The sequence below is a fragment of the Vigna umbellata genome, chromosome 2 (genome assembly GCF_029865625.1).
Source record: "Vigna umbellata cultivar VRB3 chromosome 2, Vumbellata_1.0, whole genome shotgun sequence".
NCBI lineage: Eukaryota > Viridiplantae > Streptophyta > Magnoliopsida > Fabales > Fabaceae > Vigna > Vigna umbellata.
This window is the reverse complement of record NC_142166.1, coordinates 17,617,428-17,636,055: the sequence shown is the minus strand read 5'-3', so window position 1 is coordinate 17,636,055 and position 18,628 is coordinate 17,617,428. Positions and strand designations below refer to the sequence as shown.

The 18,628-nt window shown below is 35.1% G+C and overlaps 2 long non-coding RNA genes across 3 annotated transcripts; one reads left to right on the top strand and one right to left on the bottom strand.

The window, feature by feature from the left end:
* Positions 1 to 9,008: 9,008 nt before the first annotated feature.
* On the top strand, positions 9,009 to 11,546 carry LOC148203532 (uncharacterized). The gene is made up of 3 exons (XR_015784181.1): positions 9,009 to 9,169; positions 9,276 to 9,350; positions 11,143 to 11,546. It is a non-coding gene; the product is annotated as an uncharacterized LOC148203532 (long non-coding RNA).
* A 2,175-nt stretch (positions 11,547 to 13,721) lies between these two features.
* Positions 13,722 to 14,987, bottom strand: LOC124821347 (uncharacterized). 2 transcript variants are annotated; one of them, XR_015784256.1, is made up of 2 exons: positions 14,546 to 14,987; positions 13,722 to 14,092 (listed from the first exon to the last, which is right to left on the bottom strand). It is a non-coding gene; the product is annotated as an uncharacterized LOC124821347 (long non-coding RNA). The 2 variants fall into 2 exon arrangements; XR_007027453.2 differs by having other exon boundaries at positions 14,558 to 14,987.
* Between the last annotated feature and the right edge of the window lie 3,641 nt (positions 14,988 to 18,628).

Below are 18,628 nucleotides of genomic sequence, written 5' to 3'. Positions count from 1 at the left end.
ACCCTTTCAGGACTCGATTTCCAGCACTACTTGGAGAAACCCTGTAGTGAATGCTCGCATCCAAAGTCATGGATGAAGACATGATACCAATGAGCATACTTCCCAGTAGCAAGACACTCCACAACATCAAATTCACTTGTACAATGACTTATGATTTCTTGTGTGATCTTAAAGCCCACTTCATTTCTTCATGGCATTTGTGGAGGCATTCTCAAGCCTTGCCTCAATGTTGGATTGACTTTCTTCACAATTTAATCATCTTGAATGAATCAAAGTTTGCCTTTGCGCTTGAACCACCAGCATTTTTGGTGGAATGACCGATAGCCACTCCATGGTAATCACCTTTTGTGTATGATGTATCATGAGTCTTGAGGTATTGAGGCTTTAAAGGCTTCATGTAACAAGTAGAGGCCACGCCTTTTTATGCAGAAGACATGGAAGAAATGTTGCATAAGTCATATGGATAGGAGTGAAACTCATAGGCCTTTTCTCTTGATCAAACATTTTTCTACCTGACAGCTTGGTAGGAAGTTGAGTTTGGGTCTAGTCTCCAATCTTCCTCAAAACGGTTTCAAAGGGTAGGCCAACGGTATTTGAGCGGTGGGATGTGATTGAGCTCTTTCTTCTCTCCTTATCCCAAGCTTAGACCAGACTTGTTCACATTTACTGCCATGGTAGGACCTTGAGCGATCTCTTCAGTCTTCACACAAATTTTAATTCTTTATTTGATTATCACCAAGTTTGTAAAGCTTATGGAAACACTGCTCACCACGGTCTCACAGAAGGGTGATTACAGAGTATTGAGGAATATGGGAACCATTTCCTTGTCACTCTGATGAAACTTCATTTGAGCAACAATCTCTTTCCACCTTTGGCATATTCTTTGAACAATTTAGATTCCTTCATTAAGGTCTGCAGTTGTAACCAATTAAGTGCCCCATCCCTGATATATTTGTACTGCCTCAAGAAAGCATCCACCAAATCCTCCCAAAACCGGATGCACGACTGCTCAAGGTGAGTGCCCCAGTTTTATGCCATGCCAACCAAATTCTCGGAACAAATGAATTAGCAACTTTCCATCACATGCATGAACAACCATTTTCTTCCCATATGTCACGAGATGGTCTTGGACAAGTGGTCCCTCTGGGTAATTTAAACCTTGGGAGGTATCACCACATTTGGGACTAAGCATAGCCTTACAACATTTTCAAACTCAAGGCTTCCTCCAACTTCTATGGCTCTCACGACTTTTCAAAAACATTTCAAATTTATGTCTGTCAGCCTCAACATCCATTGGCGTAATGACACGAGGAGCAGATTTCAACTCGGGTTCCTTCGTCATTGTCTTACTCACAAGGCGTGGTTGAATCATCTCGGTAGGGACCATGAAAGTGCCCCAAGCTTCTTTCCTCTTTCAACTGCGTTCTCTTCGGCCTTTTGAATGCAAAGTTGTCCCGAGTCCACTCCCAAGGGTGTAATGTAATTCTAGGGGAGACCATAAGGAGGGAAAGTTTGTGCTCTTGGAACTCTTTGTTGCGCTCATGATGCGCGCGAATCTACAAGGCTTTGTAAGACATTCAGAAGCTCTAGGATTCAACTCATTTGTTCTTTCAATTGGTTGATATCAATTTTCATCCTTTCTTGAACTTTCCCTTGGTTCTCTAAGATTTGGTGACTGGTTCGAGTCCTTTAGGGTACCTTGGATGTTTAAATGTATTTTTTTTTTAAGTTTTTTTTTTAGATGAAACAAATTAAGAAAAAGAAAATAAAAATGAAAAGAAAAAGAAGAGACAATGTAGTTCAAATACTCTAGTCGGAAATTATAAAGTTGCGAAAATATTGCCCCGGTGTAATTTGGAAATTAACATGAAACAAAGTCAATAAGGTGGTTCATCATTCAGAAGTTCCCAAGACGTGAGACATAGGACGTATTGGTCAACCATCTCGGGCTTTAGCCATAACATTCTTCATTTCTCTGATAAGTTCCCTGCAGCAATTGAGGAATGTTTCAATCCCCTTAAGCGGGTTGATGATTGACATTACAGACTCAGCATCAGCTAAGAACTTAGGGACGTTTTCAATGGCTTCATCGGCAAGGGAAGCTAGCTGTGAGAGACGTCACTTCCAATTCTTTGTAACTTGTCCTTGTTCAATGACATACTCTTTCATCTGAATCATTATTTATGGATGTCTCCTTTTTAGCTTGATGCTAACATTCTTTTTCCAGTTTCTCAACTGCTGCTTTCATCCGCTGCTCAGCATTATGAAGTTGTTTTTCATAGCTTGGGTAAGGAGAAATTAACTTGAATGACAACTTGATTGTCTTAACCATCTCTGCGATTCATTGGCTATTTATTAAAAGTACGTGATCTTGGGTCTCTCTTGAAGCGAACAACATTGCCCCAAGCGTTCTTAACTTGATGAAGCATTTTAGCAAAAGTTCATTCCTCACAACATAAAATGGCCATGAAAGAAGATGAAGAAACCAAGAAGGAAAAGGGAGTGTTCCCACGAGTCCTAGCAGCCTTCCAAGCTCTCCTCTAAGTGAGATGCATCTCCAAAGAACCAAAGACCGTAAGCCCTTCGTATTTCTGGATTAAATAGACACATCAGCAAAAGTTGCGCCCGTGGAAAAATCGAAAGCAGACGAGCGTTCACTGAAATTTGGACGAGCGTCCTATTCTCTGGCTTGGACGAACGTCCTAAATCTTGGACGAGCGCCCTCTTATCCCACTGGACGAGCGTCCTCTTCTACTGGTCGATCGTCCATTCTAAGAGTCCTGGACGAACGTCCTCTTCTCACGTCATCTGGACGAGCGTCTTCAAAACGAGCGTCCTCTTCTGCTTCAGGACGAGCGTCGTCTTCAAAACGAGCGTCCTCTTCTGCTCCAGGACGAGCGTCCATTTCTGCCTGGACGATCGTCCTCTTCTGCTCCAGGACGAGCGTCCATTTCTGCCTGGACGAGCGTCCATTTCTGCCTGGACGATCGTCCTCTCTAAGAGTCCTGCACGAACGTTCTCTTCTCACGTCATCTGGACGAGCGTCCTCTTCTGCTTCAGGACGAGCGTCGTCTTCAAAACGAGCGTCCTCTTCTGCTCCAGGACGAGCGTCCATTTCTGCCTGGACGATCGTCCTCTCTAAGAGTCCTGGACGAACGTCCTCTTCTCACGTCATCTGGAAGAGCGTCTTCAAAACGAGCGTCCTCTTCTGCTTCAGGACGAGCGTCGTCTTCAAAACGAGCGTCCTCTTCTGCTCCAGGACGAGCGTCGTCTTCAGAGAGATGGACGAACGTTCGTTTGGCGTCACTCTTGCGCCGAGCGTTTCTGCATGTGTGACGAGCGTTTTTGCGTGCCTTGTGGTTGATTCATCTCTATAATTTGTTGGAGACTCTTCCAAGCTCGTTTTTAGCTCCTGCAATGATATATAATCTGCGATCTATGCTGCCAAGGGACACGCCGTTAATGTTCTCTTTATAAGCTTGCGCAAAGCTGCACCCATTCATTTGCTCCTTCAATTTATGTTTTACACCGCAACAACTCCTCCACATGACATGTGGCATTCAAAATGGCCTTATTCATGCGAGAGATCTTCTTTCTAGATGGATCATAACCTTGACTAAGGGTCTTGGAAACTTCAGTTAGGACAATAGTGACTGGATTTTTTTAGAGCAAACTTTGTATCCCACAAATACATTTATGACGACGTAGCTGACAAAATCCATGATATTAGAAAAGAGCATGACACCATAGAGGATAAGAGCTAGTACATTCGTAATTGTTTCCCACCTTTCCTCCTTAGTCGAACGATACAAGTACCACTCCAGGTAAACTCCGAGGAAGGCTCCTCGCTTTACCCTTAAGCATGAACTCTCTCTCTCTCCAACTTCACATGGGGTAATTCTCGCTAGCTGCAAGACATGGGTAAACTGCCCAAGGTATTTGTATAGAGCTTTGCCCTCGAGAAGTAATTCTAAGATTTGCTCAAATTCTTCTACCATAGGCACCAATTGGAAATCCCAGAAAGTGAAACATCTCAGTGGTGGTTCATAGTATTGGGCTAAAGCAGTAATGGTCGATGTTTGAACTTCCACCTCTGACAGGCTCAACAAATTCCCATACTCCTTCCTGAATGCATCCTTTTGGGTTGTCTCCATTTTCTTCAGTTGTTCTCTCAGGCCATCCATATTACCCTCCCTTACTTCAATGGCTATCCTTTCCTTTAAAATGTCTGAACTCGAACCCCCCTTGACTTCAGATCTCATGTTAATTTCCATTTTATCTCAAAGGCTTAGTCACAAATTTATAATTTCCTGACTAGAACCAGTGACAAGACCATAAAAATGCATGAGAAAAAGAAAGAAAGAAAAGAAAAAGGTGTATAAAAACGGTATAAAGATATGTACAAGGCGTTGGATTTTATTAAGAAACAATGAGGATTATAAGGCTGCACACATCTCCCTTTGTGCCCTAGATAAGGTTCAACGCTTCGGATTCGAGGTCAACCATATGCAATCTCACCAGGATGGTTCCCTAAACTTAAAGGTCGACGGTCACTAGAGCTATGGCCCCCTTCATAGCATCTCCACAACAGTCGAGTAATCAACTAGGTGTGGAAACACATATGAAGAGAACAAACTCTAGCTGGAGTTCTCACGATAGCCAAACAGGAAGTACATCCCAGAGTGACACCGCTACACAACTCCTCTAATTCTAAACTACGCTCAGACCCGGGTATAGGGCCTCACTCATGATATGCCGAAAGTGTGTGTGTGAAGGGAGAATGCAATGCATACCCAAACCCTCACCTGCAAAACAACCAGAAAAATTCCCAAGCAGATATAAACATATTGTCTACCCTAGGGTTCAATATTCCACAGTTATTGCAGTTATTCTAAATATCAAGCATAGATAGAGAAAAGGGAAAGAAAAACACATAGAAAAACCACACCAAATTCGCGCATCTAATTAAATGGCTCGACTCTCTAGACGTCCCCAGTGGAGTCGCCATCTGTCGCAACCGGAATCGCGACGGGACGACGATCCAAATAAGAAACGGGTTTTGAAAAGAGATTTGGAGTCGCCACCATAGTTTATTATGGAAAACTATGGAAAAACCTCAAAACGATAAAGCACGGTCCACGAAAACCAAAGATTGGGTTCGGGAGTCGGTTACGCGTGGGGAAGGTGTTAGCACCCCACAACGCCTGCCCTAAGGCAGTACCTTTAACTAAATGCACGAATATGATGTGGTTTTTCCAAATGTTTAATTATCCCCTAAAATAAAATTCTAAATAAACAAAACATATTTTTTAGTTTTTTGGGCCCGACAAGGATTGACCTTGCTCCTACGTATTCTCATTCAAAATGAGAAATCAGGGTTACGTAGTTCTAGCGGAAAGATTGTTTGTTTGTTTGAGAGTATTGATGTTTTTAGTTTTTGAAAATTTTATATCTTTGTTTTTGACATTTTCGAGAAAAAGAAGGTAATGAGTACTAGGCCGACGCGAACGGTCACACGAGTACTCATACCTTTAGAATGGTATTTAAATATTTTTAATTATTTTTTAAAAGAGAAATAACGATATTAAACACTAGGACGATGCGAACGATCACACGAGCACTCATACCGTTATCTACTTATTTAGGAAGACTTAAGAGTATTGAGTGCTAGGCTGATGCGGACGATCGCACGAGCACTCATACCATTATTTAATTTTTTAGATTGAAGATATTAAGTACTAGGCTGATGCGGACGATCGCACGAGTACTTATATCATTATTTAAATTTTTTAGATTGAAGATATTAAGTACTAGGCTGATGCGAACGATCGCAGGAGTACTTATATCATTATTTAATTATTTAAATAAGAGAGAAAGGTTTTTAGCACAAGGACGATGCGAGCGATCACACGTGTGCTTAACCTTTGAAACATACTTTTTGTAATTTTTATTTAAGAAAAGAAAAGGTTTTTTTTAGCACAAGGACGATGCGAGCGATCACACGTGTGCTTAACTTTTGAAACAAATTTTTGTAATTTTTATTTAAGAAAGAGGAAAGGTTTTTAGCACAAGGACGATGCGAGCGATCACACGTGTGCTTAACCTTCAAAACATATTTTTTTGTTATTAATATTATTTATTATTATTTTTTATTATCGTCTTTTTCGTGTTTAAAATGCAGCAAATAAACCAAAATAAAAAATAAAAGACAAGATCTAGGAGTGGGGTTATCATATAAAGGGGTTACATACAGTAAAAACTAATAACCAAACAAATGCTAATAAAAATAAAGAAACAAAAGCATAAAAATGAAGCAAGAGAAACAGCCCAACAAGAATAGGGGTGTAGAGATTAAAAACCAGAGGTGCGACGAAAAGTTGAGGCTCTTTAGTTTGGGCCAAAACCTTTTTCTCCAACTTTGTATCTGTCAGGGGTGTAAGGGTGAAACTGGAGGCGCATCCCGAAATAGTGTGCACAGGCCCAATTCTTCTTTTATTTTTGTTTGCAGAAACAGAATGGGCTGAAGCCCAAAACGGAACAGGGGTGCGAGTGGGCAGTGGGGGTGTGAGTGGAATTGTGCATGTGGCAGGAGGAAAAGGACGCGGCCCAATAGCTAGGTCCAAAGACTCTTTATTCAAAATCCCATTAGGGGTCTGTTCATACCTTCTTCATTCTTCCATTTTCCATATGCCCACTACGAACCAAATCTCTCTTCTCCCAGCCAAGAACTCCGATGAAGGGGCGTCACCTCCGCACGCACACTGCCGCCTCCGCCAAATCGGCCGCCGCCAGCCGCAAACTAGGACGCCACCAGTGTGCTGATCGCCGACACAGACTCCACTGGTTGCCGCGCCAAGCTTCCTCGAACCAGACCACCGTGAACCGCCTTCGTGGCGTCGCCGGTAACCACGCGCACGCCGGAGCCAGCGTCAGCCCAAACTCCGCTCCGCCAACTCCTTCTCTTCTCCGCCTCTTCGCGTGCGAGAGAGACTCTCGCCCCTCGACGCCACCCTCAGTGAGGCCAACCACCGCAGGCCGTCGCGGCATCATTCTTTCTTCCCATCCCTTTTTTTTTTATCAACTATTGATTGGTTCAGTATTGTCTGATATTTTGTCTACTGGATTGGGAACGATTATGGTGTGTTGTGCGCATATGGTCTATTCTGCTCTGTGTATTGATTGAGTGCTTGGATTGATTCTCTTTTCTTTGCAGGAAAAATGTATTTGGGGGATTTTGGTATTAGAAGTCAGGGTTGATGATGATAATGGGATTGGAGGTGATAAGGGGTTCTTTCGGTGTTGACAGAGTATGGGGAAGGGTAGAGAGGAGTTTGAAATTAGGCCATGGTTGGGGAATTTCCAATAACCGTGAGTGATGAAAATGAAGAAGAAGAAAATCAAAATGATGGGCCGTATGGTAATAAGGATGATGTGAGGGATATGGGCTGTGAGTGTGAGTATGGAGGATGGGTGTTTGGCCGTGGACGTGTTGATGATGTTGGAGATGGTGTTTGAGATGAACGTGATGAAGATTGGGGGAATGGTGTTTTTTTTTAGCAGAGGCGTGGTGTCTGGGATGTTATTGGAGTGGCCGTGGGGTTGGAGATGAATGAAGAGTTTTATGAAGATGATGGTTGTTGGAGGTGATGGAGAATGGTTAGATGAAGATGGGGATCATGAGTAGAGAGGGGTCAGTGCCATGAAGGGATGAAGATTGATGGGTCGTTTGGAGGTTAGGTCGTGGTATTCATTGTTGGAGATTGGTCAGAGGTGATGGATCTCTTGGAGGTGGGGAATTGGGAGTGAAAGGAAATGTTGTTGGGTGGTTACGGGTTAGAGGAGCAGAGGAGTGGAGAGCTATGGAGCATCTGCCAGTGTGCGTGAGGGAGGAACCGTTTTTCCCAATCTTTTCTTTCTGAATTCGGTGCAGTGTACGTGGCGGGTTCTGCTTTCTTTTTTCTTTTTGCTTTTTTTCTTTTTTTTTTTTTTAAATACTTATATGGAAAATCAAATGAACTAATAAAAAAACAAAATAAAATAATAATAAAATTCATAAAAAAACATAAAATAAAATAAGATGCAATAAAAAAGAAAGACCTATATTATTTATTCATCCGGACGAAATTGGGTGTTGACAATACTTATATAAAAAATTTAAAAGATGCATGCAAATGAAAGAAGACTCAAATGTAACAACAAACATAAATAGACCAAGAAATGAGTTGATATTCAATTACACAAATAAATAAATTAATTGATCTAAATTAAAAAGCTCGTCGAAAGGATTATGTGATATGAAAACTTCAAATAGATGAATAAAGAATAAAAATTCTTAAAAAGAAGTCAGAAACATTTTTTTAAAAAAATATTATGTTTAATAATAATGAAACTCATTTATAATAAAACTATTTATACTCACTATTTTTAATCTATTATTAATTTTATAATATCATTTTCTATATCTTTATATTATTAAATAATTAAAAAAATGTCATAACAATAAATAAATTCTTTCTCATTAAAATATACTGAAAAAATCATATCGATCTGATATGAATTTTGTTCAGATAAAAACATACTTGTTCCTACGTAGTTTCAGTTTAAATAAAAAAAAATTAAAATTAATGAGAGTTGTATTTGATTAGTATAATTTTTTCATTCATCATATTCACCTATCATAACTTTATTTAAAAAACACGAGTTCTGTACAAATAAATTATAAATCATACAAACATAACTTACCTATATTTGTAAATTTTAAAATTTTATTATTTGAAGCAACTTTATGTAACAAATATCTTTCAAAGGATCACACTTGTGGGGGCACAAGGATAAGAAAGATATTTCAGGAAGGTGAACGAAGGAATGAAAAAAGAGTAGTAATACCATGACACGCCTACGTGTCAGTTACATTCATATGACACGGTACACGTCAGCGTTTTGGAAAAAAGAATGCACAGTTGATGAGGGTAAAATTGGAAAAAATAGAATTTGGGAAAAGTTCTTCTTTCGCATTCCTCGTTAGAAAATCCATTTAGGTTTTCTTTGACTAAAGTCATTCTTCTCCATCAGTAGTGCCTCTTTTCTGATTTCTGCTTCTTCGGTGCTTCAATCAGTGCTTCCATCGTTGGTGCCGCTCCCAATCTCGTCTCTCGTTTGTGAGTTTGAGGTAGGGGTTTTGTTTTTTGATCTCTCCTAAGTGAGGGTTTTTCTATTTTGATTTCGCTTTTCCTTTTTGAAGTACATTGTGATGTAAACTGCAAGATTATTTTCAGTGGTTGTGGAGTTGAGGGTTGTGGTCTCTGGTTTACGTTTCGACTTGTGTCGCTTCAGTGGTGTATGACTTTGAGGTAGGTTTTTTTCAAATTTTTTGTGTGGTAGTTTTACCATTTTGAGCACTACCAGTGATGATGTTTTTTTTGTTTATAGTTGCTGTTTGGATGAAAAAGGTTGTATAAACTGCTTGTTATTTTTGCTGTTACTGCAGTAGAAAATCTTGTTGTATTGGGCTGTTTTGATTGTTGTTACTGCACCAGAAACTTTACTGTTTTAACATTAAATTGGTGCAGAAAATTGTTTGTTGTTTTGATTAGAATGCTACAAAAAATTGTTTGTTGTTTTGATGATGTTACTGCAGAAAAATTATTTGCTGTTTGGGTTAAAATTGTTGCAGGAATTCTCTGCTGTTACTACAAAAAATTGTTTTTTTTGTTTATAGTTGCTGTTTGGATGAAAAAGGTTGTATAAACTGCTTGTTATTTTTGTTGTTACTGCAGTAGAAAATCTTGTTGTATTGGGCTGTTTTGATTGTTGTTACTGCACCAGAAACTTTACTGTTTTAACATTAAATTGGTGCAGAAAATTGTTTGTTGTTTTGATTAGAATGCTACAAAAAATTGTTTGTTGTTTTGATGCTGTTACTGCAGAAAAATTATTTGCTGTTTGGGTTAAAATTGTTGCAGGAATTCTCTGCTGTTTGAATTAAAATGCTGTAGACATATTTTATTGTATTAATTTGATAAATCTTCTTTAATATATAATTGTATGGTGTGGGTGCAGAGCATGTATATATATGTATGAACCTGTTTTGATTTTCGGTTTGAGTGAATCAATATTTTATTGGATTATGGAAGGTTGTTTTGCAGTTATAGTTAATTGGGTATGCATTTAAGAATTGAATTAAAATGTATTTGAAATGTTGCTGGTTGGGTATGTTGGATGGATGACCGACAAATTTTAATGTTACATGTTTTAGCTTGATAAAACTATGATCATTGTCCTGTAAAACTTAAAATGCATACTCCATATCTGTCCACAACCACTGAAGTTCTATTAAATAGGTGAGTGATTACAAGTTTTATTTGCAAAAGAATATATTTTTGTGTTGCCCAGGAGGTTGTTGAAGTTATTTAATGTTTGGATTTATATTTGTCATCTTACTTGAATTTGACTTCTTCTTCCGATTGAATTATTTAACTTTATACCCTTTTTAATTTCATGAGATAGCATAATGGTTTGTAATGTTAACTGTGAAGTAATTGTTTCCAGAATGGTCATTTAAAATAAAAATTCAAAATTAACGGTGCAGTAAGTGGTTATTTGGTCATTTGTATGTAGTTAGTTCTTATACTGGTTATGAGCATCTAAAAAAATGATTAAGTTCATTATCAAGCATGATATTAATTAGCCCAATAAGTAGTTATTATTCTTCTATTGAATTGTTTTAGGAGAAGTACAGACAGTGACCATATAAATACATATTTGGATAATATTGAATTTCATGAATAACTTTTACAGGTGCAGTAAGTGGTTATTTGGTCATTCGTATGTGGTTAGTTCTTATACTGGTTATGAGCATCTAAAAAAAATGATTAAGTTGATTATCAAGCATGATATTAATTAGCCCAATAAGTAGTAATTATTCTTCTATTGAATTGTTTTAGGAGAAGTACGAACAATGACCATATAAATACATATTTAGATAATATTGAATTTCATGAATAACTTTTACAGGTTCAGTAAGTGGTTATTTGTTCATTCATATGTGGTTATTTATTATTCTGGTTATGGACATCTATTAAGTTAAGCATGTTATTAATTAGGCAAGTAAGTAGTAATTATTCTTCTATTGAATTATTGTAGGAGAAGCATGGACATGGAGCATATAAATACATGTTTTGATGATATCAAATTTCATGAAGAACATGACAATGTAGAAGAAGAATTAAAGAGTAGTAATACATTGACACGCCTACGTGTCATTAAAGAGTAGTAATACATTGACACGCCTACGTGTCATACAACAGAGTAGTGTAGCTGGATCCTCTTGAAATTCTAAATTTGTAATCTGTTTTAAATTTAATTTTCTTTTATTTTCTTGTAAAAGGTCATTTAAGACCAAGTGTTTGGAAGAGTCCTTGATGTAACACTACCTGCGCTAAGGGAAAGTTGAGCTTGGCTTACAAATTGTTTGAGATTTTCAGTGATGCAGGTGTAAGTCCAGTGAGTTATTGTTATAATTCTATCATGAGTTCTTTTGTCAAAAAGGGTTATTTCACTGAGGCTTGGGCTGTTGTGGCTGAAATGGGAGAAAAATTTTATCATACTGATATAGCTACATACAATATGATACTTCAAGGTTTAGGAAAGATGGGACGATCTGATCTAGTGTTTTTCTTGATCCTTCTTGAAATTCTAGCAGTCTATGAAATTGGAATCTGTAATTTAGTTTTTGCATTATCTGAATTGTGTTGTGATCATAGCTCATGGTGTACTTCACGATCAATTTTGTTGTATTGTCTTGGCTTCTTAGCTGGCAAATGGCTACTCAATGTTATACATCCTCTGTTTTAAACCCAATTAACCAAAATTTTATGTCCTTAGAACAATTTCGTTCTGATTCAATGTTTTAAAACACTTTATACTTGAAAGTACTTCTTTTAGAATAGATTGGGAGAATTTGATCTGTAAATTAAAGAAACACTATAAATCATCATTCTTTCTATTAAAATTGTTGCATCTATTTCCCCAATCTTTTCATGGGTTTTTGAGGTGTTGTCTACAAATTAAGGAGGGATTATGATCATTATTGCTCCTGCAACAATATTAAATTAAATGTGTATATTTGGTTTCGTATTCAATGAAACCAAACACAAATTTTTATCAACTTTTTTGTATTTAAAATATGAATTTGAAACTACAAACGTCAAACATATAAGAGGTTTCATTGACGGTAAGAATAATAAGATTACTATGAATGCATTACTTGAAAAAATAAGATTACTATTGAATTGAATCACTTTTATTGTTGTACAAATCACCTTTCTGAAATAACCACATATGACCTAGTAGATAACCACTTACTGCACCAAAGAAATGTGGTCATTGAGATTGAATTAGACCACTTTTATTGTTGTACAAAACACCGTTTCGAAATAACCACTTAGGACTTAGTAGATAACCACTTACTGCACCGAAAACATTTGGTCATTGGGATTGAATTAAACAACATTAATTGTTGTACAAGAAAACCGCTCTGAAATAACCACTTAGGACTTAGTAGATAACTACTCACTGCACCAAAAAAATGTGGTCATTGGGATTGAATTAAACAACTTTTATTGGTGTACAAAACACCGTTATGAAATAACCACTTAGAACTTAGTAGATAACCACTTACTGCACCAAAAAAATGTGGTCATTAGGATTGAATTAAACAATTTTTATTGTTGTACAAAACACCGTTATGAAATAACCACTTAGGACTTAGTAGATAACCACTTACTGCACAAAAAAATTGATAAAATCTCACATAAAAAACCACAACTATTCTTGTTCATAAGCAATTGAGTATATAACCACATAAGCACTACAAAATGTGATCATTGGTATTGAAGTCGATCACTTTCATTCTTGTACACCACAAAAATGTGATCATTGGTACTCTTGTTATGTTTTGTGAATGGGAAATAAAGGTTTTGTTCTTTAAGATAGCACTTGAAATCAGGTTCATCAATTTATTATTGTACAAAATGTCTGTGACAATCAACCACAAATTTTCAGTGTAATAACCACTTATTACAAGAAAAAATCAGAGCAATTACAATGAAATATAATAAAGTAAAATAAAATAGAATTAAAATAATGAAATCAAATAAGATAAAAAGAGAAATAAAAATAATAATAATATTGTGTTAATAAGACGAAATTGGATTATGTCAATACTATTATTTTCGCCTTTTTCTTTAAATTAAGTCTTATTTTTCTGAATTTTAAAGTCACAGAGTGAATTAGAGTATTTTTATTGTTTTCTAATATTTTTCTATAATATTAATAAAATATTATTTCTTCACTTTAAGCATTTTTATACGAATATTCAAGAAAAAAATATAATTTAAAAATTTTATACCACATTTATGATTTAATAAAACAAAAATAGTTTTAATAAAAAACAATATAGTGATTAATTTATATAGATTTTTGAAAAATCAAAATTAATTTATATTTACTTTTAAGAATGTTCTTTTTGATTCTCCTTCATTACTGCTTTTGAAGCAGCTGAATGTTAACTTATTCCTCTTAGTTTTATTTATTCATTTTTCCTTTATAATGGTAGATATATAATAGCAGTAACTTTTTCCCTTTAATAAAAAGAAAATTACAGTGAGTGAAACAACTTATTTTACGTAGAAACTTTGGATTACATAACAGTAACTCATAAATCACCTAATGCAGTACTATATTTCAATAAACATAACTGGTTGATTACATAACAGTAACACTGTTTAAATGTCTAATACTTGGGAACACCCCATTACAATATCTTTGTTTCTTTACAACATTTTCTTTCAAATTCCTCAGCAAGACCACAGCTTTCATGCAGACAAATTAGTGATCCTTTTAGAAAATATGAGCTTTAAAAATACCATCCTTCTTGCTAATAAGTTCAAATACACAAACATCTCCTGCTTTCAATATAGCTTCGGCATCCTCCTTCTCTTGCAATATAGCTTCGGCATCATTCTTCCCCACAATTCCTTCAGCATCATTCTTTTCTTGCACAATTCCTTCACACTCCATAATTGTGTTTCAACTACAAAAATTACTAGTTATTCTATTATTTATATAGATAAATTAAAGAAATAAAACCTACAGTAATGAAAATATTGAGTCTAACTAAGCATACAAATCAAATCAGTAGCTACTCTAACATATAAATACTATGAATTAATGATACAAGAAAAATGAACATTTAAAGCTCATCACAGGTCTTAAAGTTCATTTCAGTTCATCCAAACCACAGTGAATCCAAAACTAATTAATGTTTTAATCAATATCAGATATGATAAACGCAATTAAAACCTACAATCTACTCTAAAACATACAAAATCCTAATTAAAATAAACTGACATAACAAAAATATGATTTACAATTTCAAACTAAAACAATTGACGGAAGCAAAGAATATAGAACTCAAAATCATAAAGCACACAAAACAGTAACACATCAATGTAAAGAAACTTTATTAAGAAAAAACGAAAATTACAAAAGAATTTACCGACGCGCAATCGGAATCGGAGCTACACCGTGAGTGTTTACTCCAAAAGCAAGGAAACTAGAAACCTAACTATATCTAAAACTGTAAAAATGTAAAGTGTAAAAGTCCCATTTACATGGTAGCAAACCCCTTTATATATAGGGTCACAGAAATAGAGAAAAGGAAAAACTATGGAAACTTGCTCGAGAAGCTTCTCCACGTGGCATCGCCGGTCAGATCCGGTCAGGTCTTCTTCTCCGGGCAGGATCGCTCCTCTCTTCATCTCTTGTCTCCCTTTGCCCTAGCTCGAGGGTTCCTCTTTCTGCCTCAACGCCAGCACATGGGTTCTTTCTTCAAATGAAAACGAGGAGACCCCTAAGGCAGCTGCTGCTTGTGCGCCCCGTTTCACTAAAGGCTAATCAGCCCAGCTTTTCTTTATTCAGTGGCCCAATTGTTTATTGGCTGTTTCATTCTATACCTCCAAGATCACACCTCTAAAAATTACACTTTTAATCTTTTGACATATTATTATTGTCCTATACTTTTAACTTTATAAAAAATTTTATTTTTAATTTTAATAAATATATTTTTATTTTCTTCTTTTTCTTGTTAAAAAAACTCTATATTACCTTAATAATAACTAAACTTAAAATTCAAATATTATTTAATATAATTTTATATTTTAATAATTATTAAAATATGATTTATGTTATAATAATAATTATATTAAAAATAAAAAATAAAATAATTAAAAATAAAAATAATAACAAAAAAATAAATTATATTAAATAAAATATTTAATATATTCAAATACATTAAATTATATTAAAATATTAAATTAAATTAAATAATTATTAAAATTTAAATAATAAACAAAATTTTAAAACAGTTATTTATCAAATAACAAATAAAATTATATTAAATAAAATATTTAAATATATTAAATTATATTAAAATATTAAATTAAATTAAATAATTATTAAAATTTATATATAAAATAAAATTTTAAAAATCATTCTTCGTCGGATATGAATATCCGATTTATAACTTATCGGATATCGATATCCGATTAACAAATTTTTCAAAATTTCTAAATTTTAATAATTATTAAATTTAATTTAATATTTTAATATAATTTAATATATTAAATATGATTTTAAGTATTATTTTGATTTTATTTTTATTCTTATTTTAGTTATTATTTTTCAATTTTCTTAATAAAACTATTTTAAAAATATAAATTATATTTTATTAATTATTAAAATATATAAATATAACAAGTACATATTATAATTTTTATTTAAGTTTAATATTTATTAAATTTTAAATAAAAAGCAAAGTATTAACATATTTTATAGATTTTAATATATAAATAAGCTTTTTAAAATTTTCATTTTTATTTAAAATTTAATAATTATTGTAAGACCCTAGATATTTAACTCTGCAAAACACCTGTCCAATCAGATTTAATGTGATTAAACCACTCTGCCAAGCATTGAAAAACACACCCATGCCATTACTCAGAACATTAAAAATCCACGCACACTCTCTGCCACCCATCTGCCATGTGTCATGCTGGAACCTTCTAAAAATCAGTAGTGGAAGACAGGTGTCCGCGTGTGAATGAACGTCCGTTTGACTTGGGAAAGAGAATTTAATTTTCTGAAAACACTCCTTCCCATTCTCTGCATGCATTCACCTTCTTCCTCAAAACTGATTTCTCCATTTTTCTCCACCTTCTCTCTAGAACCAGTTCACCTTCTCTCTACTGTAATTCATTCCCTTCTCCTCCGATTTCATTTCAGAACCGTAGGAACGTTCGTCCAGCTGTGATCTTCCTTTTGGACCGAACAGAATTGGAATCTAAGCTGGTAAGTTCCCTTCTCTAGTAGTTGTCCATTTAGGGTTTCATACGAAACCATGCTCTCGGTTCATGCATGGACTGTATCTGAGTAATCTCTGATTTTGGTATTTAGATCAAGTGAAAGTGTCTAGTGAAACTGAGGGTAGAACGCTGTAAGAGACAAACCCAACTTTTGCATTAGGGCGTACACTGCTATCCAGGTAAGGGAAGCTTATATATTTAATTTATACTTGTATGATTGCATGAAGGCATGATATGGGTTGTTTGTATGAAATATATGTATATGTGCTGTTTTGGATCTGCATGAACGAACCCTGTTGTGCTGTATGAATATATTTTCTGTTGGTTGAAATGCATGTTGAATCGGATTCGTATGAAAGATGTATGACTATAGTATGGTTGAATTTATTAATTTGATGAAATCTGTATAGTATGAGAATTAATCCTGGATATGAAAATTACGAAGTAAGAATCACATGAGAAATAGTGAGTTAACTTAGTTGAAAATCTGGATCTGATAAATTCCCTATGATAAATTACGATCGTCATCGAATGGTCTTACACCGTTCGGTTTCCCTGAAAAAGACTTAGAGTTGAATTCTTTCATTTGGGAAGGGTTCGGTTTGAGAACGAGCGTCTTTATTTGAATTACTATGTTTGAGCGTTCGGCTCCACATAGAGTTGTCGTACGCCTTAAATTTAATAATATTGCATTAAATATCGTTCGGTCTTATACCGAAGCGTTCGTCCTAAATAGCGCTCGGTCTTATACCAAGCGTTCGTCATGATTGGGGCTCGGTCATCTACCTAGCGTTCGCATTAATGAAGCGTTCGGTCTTAGATTGAACGCTCGTCCTTATAATTGATTTCTTAACGAACGTAAATAGCGTTCGTCCTAAATGGCTAGTAATTGTATATTGGCGCGTTCGGTCATTGACTGGCAGTCGTCCCATTTTAAACAAAAAGTTCCCAATGTAATTAAGTATTCCTCTTGATGTATCTTCGTCCAAGTTGAGTCAATCTTACCTCTTGGTACTTAAAATATTCTGAAATTGTTTTATTATTTTGGAGTCTTTCTGATTGTTAAAGGGTTCTGCTAAATCTGGTTTTAACGTTCGTCCTATTCCTTCAGAAAGTTAAACGTTCATCTTTTTAAGAGAGTGGAACATAGAATGAAAATGTTATAAATATGAAAGGTTAAGATGTTTGAACACTATATTAAATGGTTATACGATTATGGAATTTGAACGAGCGTTCCAAGGAGGAACGTCTCAGATATGTTAAATATTAAGTTTGGTAAAGTATGACCGTGGATAAGTTAAGACTCGCTGTCCATCCTGATGTTCCGTGATGCTCATCTTCATGTAGAGGAGGGTAGTCATGTGTGGGAACGGCAGGAGGTCCTTAGTCCATAAGTTAACATGGGCGACGTAAGAACGGATTAACCTCGAGTGGCAACTGTGAGATTAGATCAGTTACTACACCACTCGGGTGCAAGGACGCTTGTAACTACATGGTTCATACAGTCCGGACGGTCTGTCTTATATATATATATATATATATATATTTATTTATTTCTATGTTGTTCTATGTTAAGTTACATGTTGTATGTGTGAATGGAAATGTTAAATGTATGTGTTAATTGTATGAATTAAATATTATAAGCTTACCCTTTCGTTTTTCCTTGTGTTGTCATACTGTCTATGTACGTTCGTCCTGTCTTGCAATGATCATCCGTGTGGATGTGAGCAGAAGGCGAGGCTACCCTGGAGGACGTTATTGAGGAAGAGAACTTGGTTGAAGTGGAAGTGAAAGCGGAGCAGTAGGACGTCCGTCTTTCTTTTTGCTTAGAACGCTCATAGATGTTTAGTTTGTAAACGTTAGCTTATATTGACGTTTGGTTATTAATTTTGTAAAACCGTTCGTCCAAATCCCTTGTACATGCGCACTTAAGCCGTTCGTTTTAGACTCCCATTGTATACGTTTTATGAGCGTTGCTTTTGTATTGAAGCCGTTCGGCTCTGGAACTTCAATTATGTATAGAAAGACTATATATTTTGCTGTTAATTGTAATTAATTCTGATTTATGGTAATTACTGTATTTTGGGATGTTACAATTATTTAATTTATTTTAATATTTTATTATAATTTAATATATTTGAATATATTAAATCAAATTTATTTTTATTATTATTTATTATTATTATTATTATTTTATTTTTATGTTT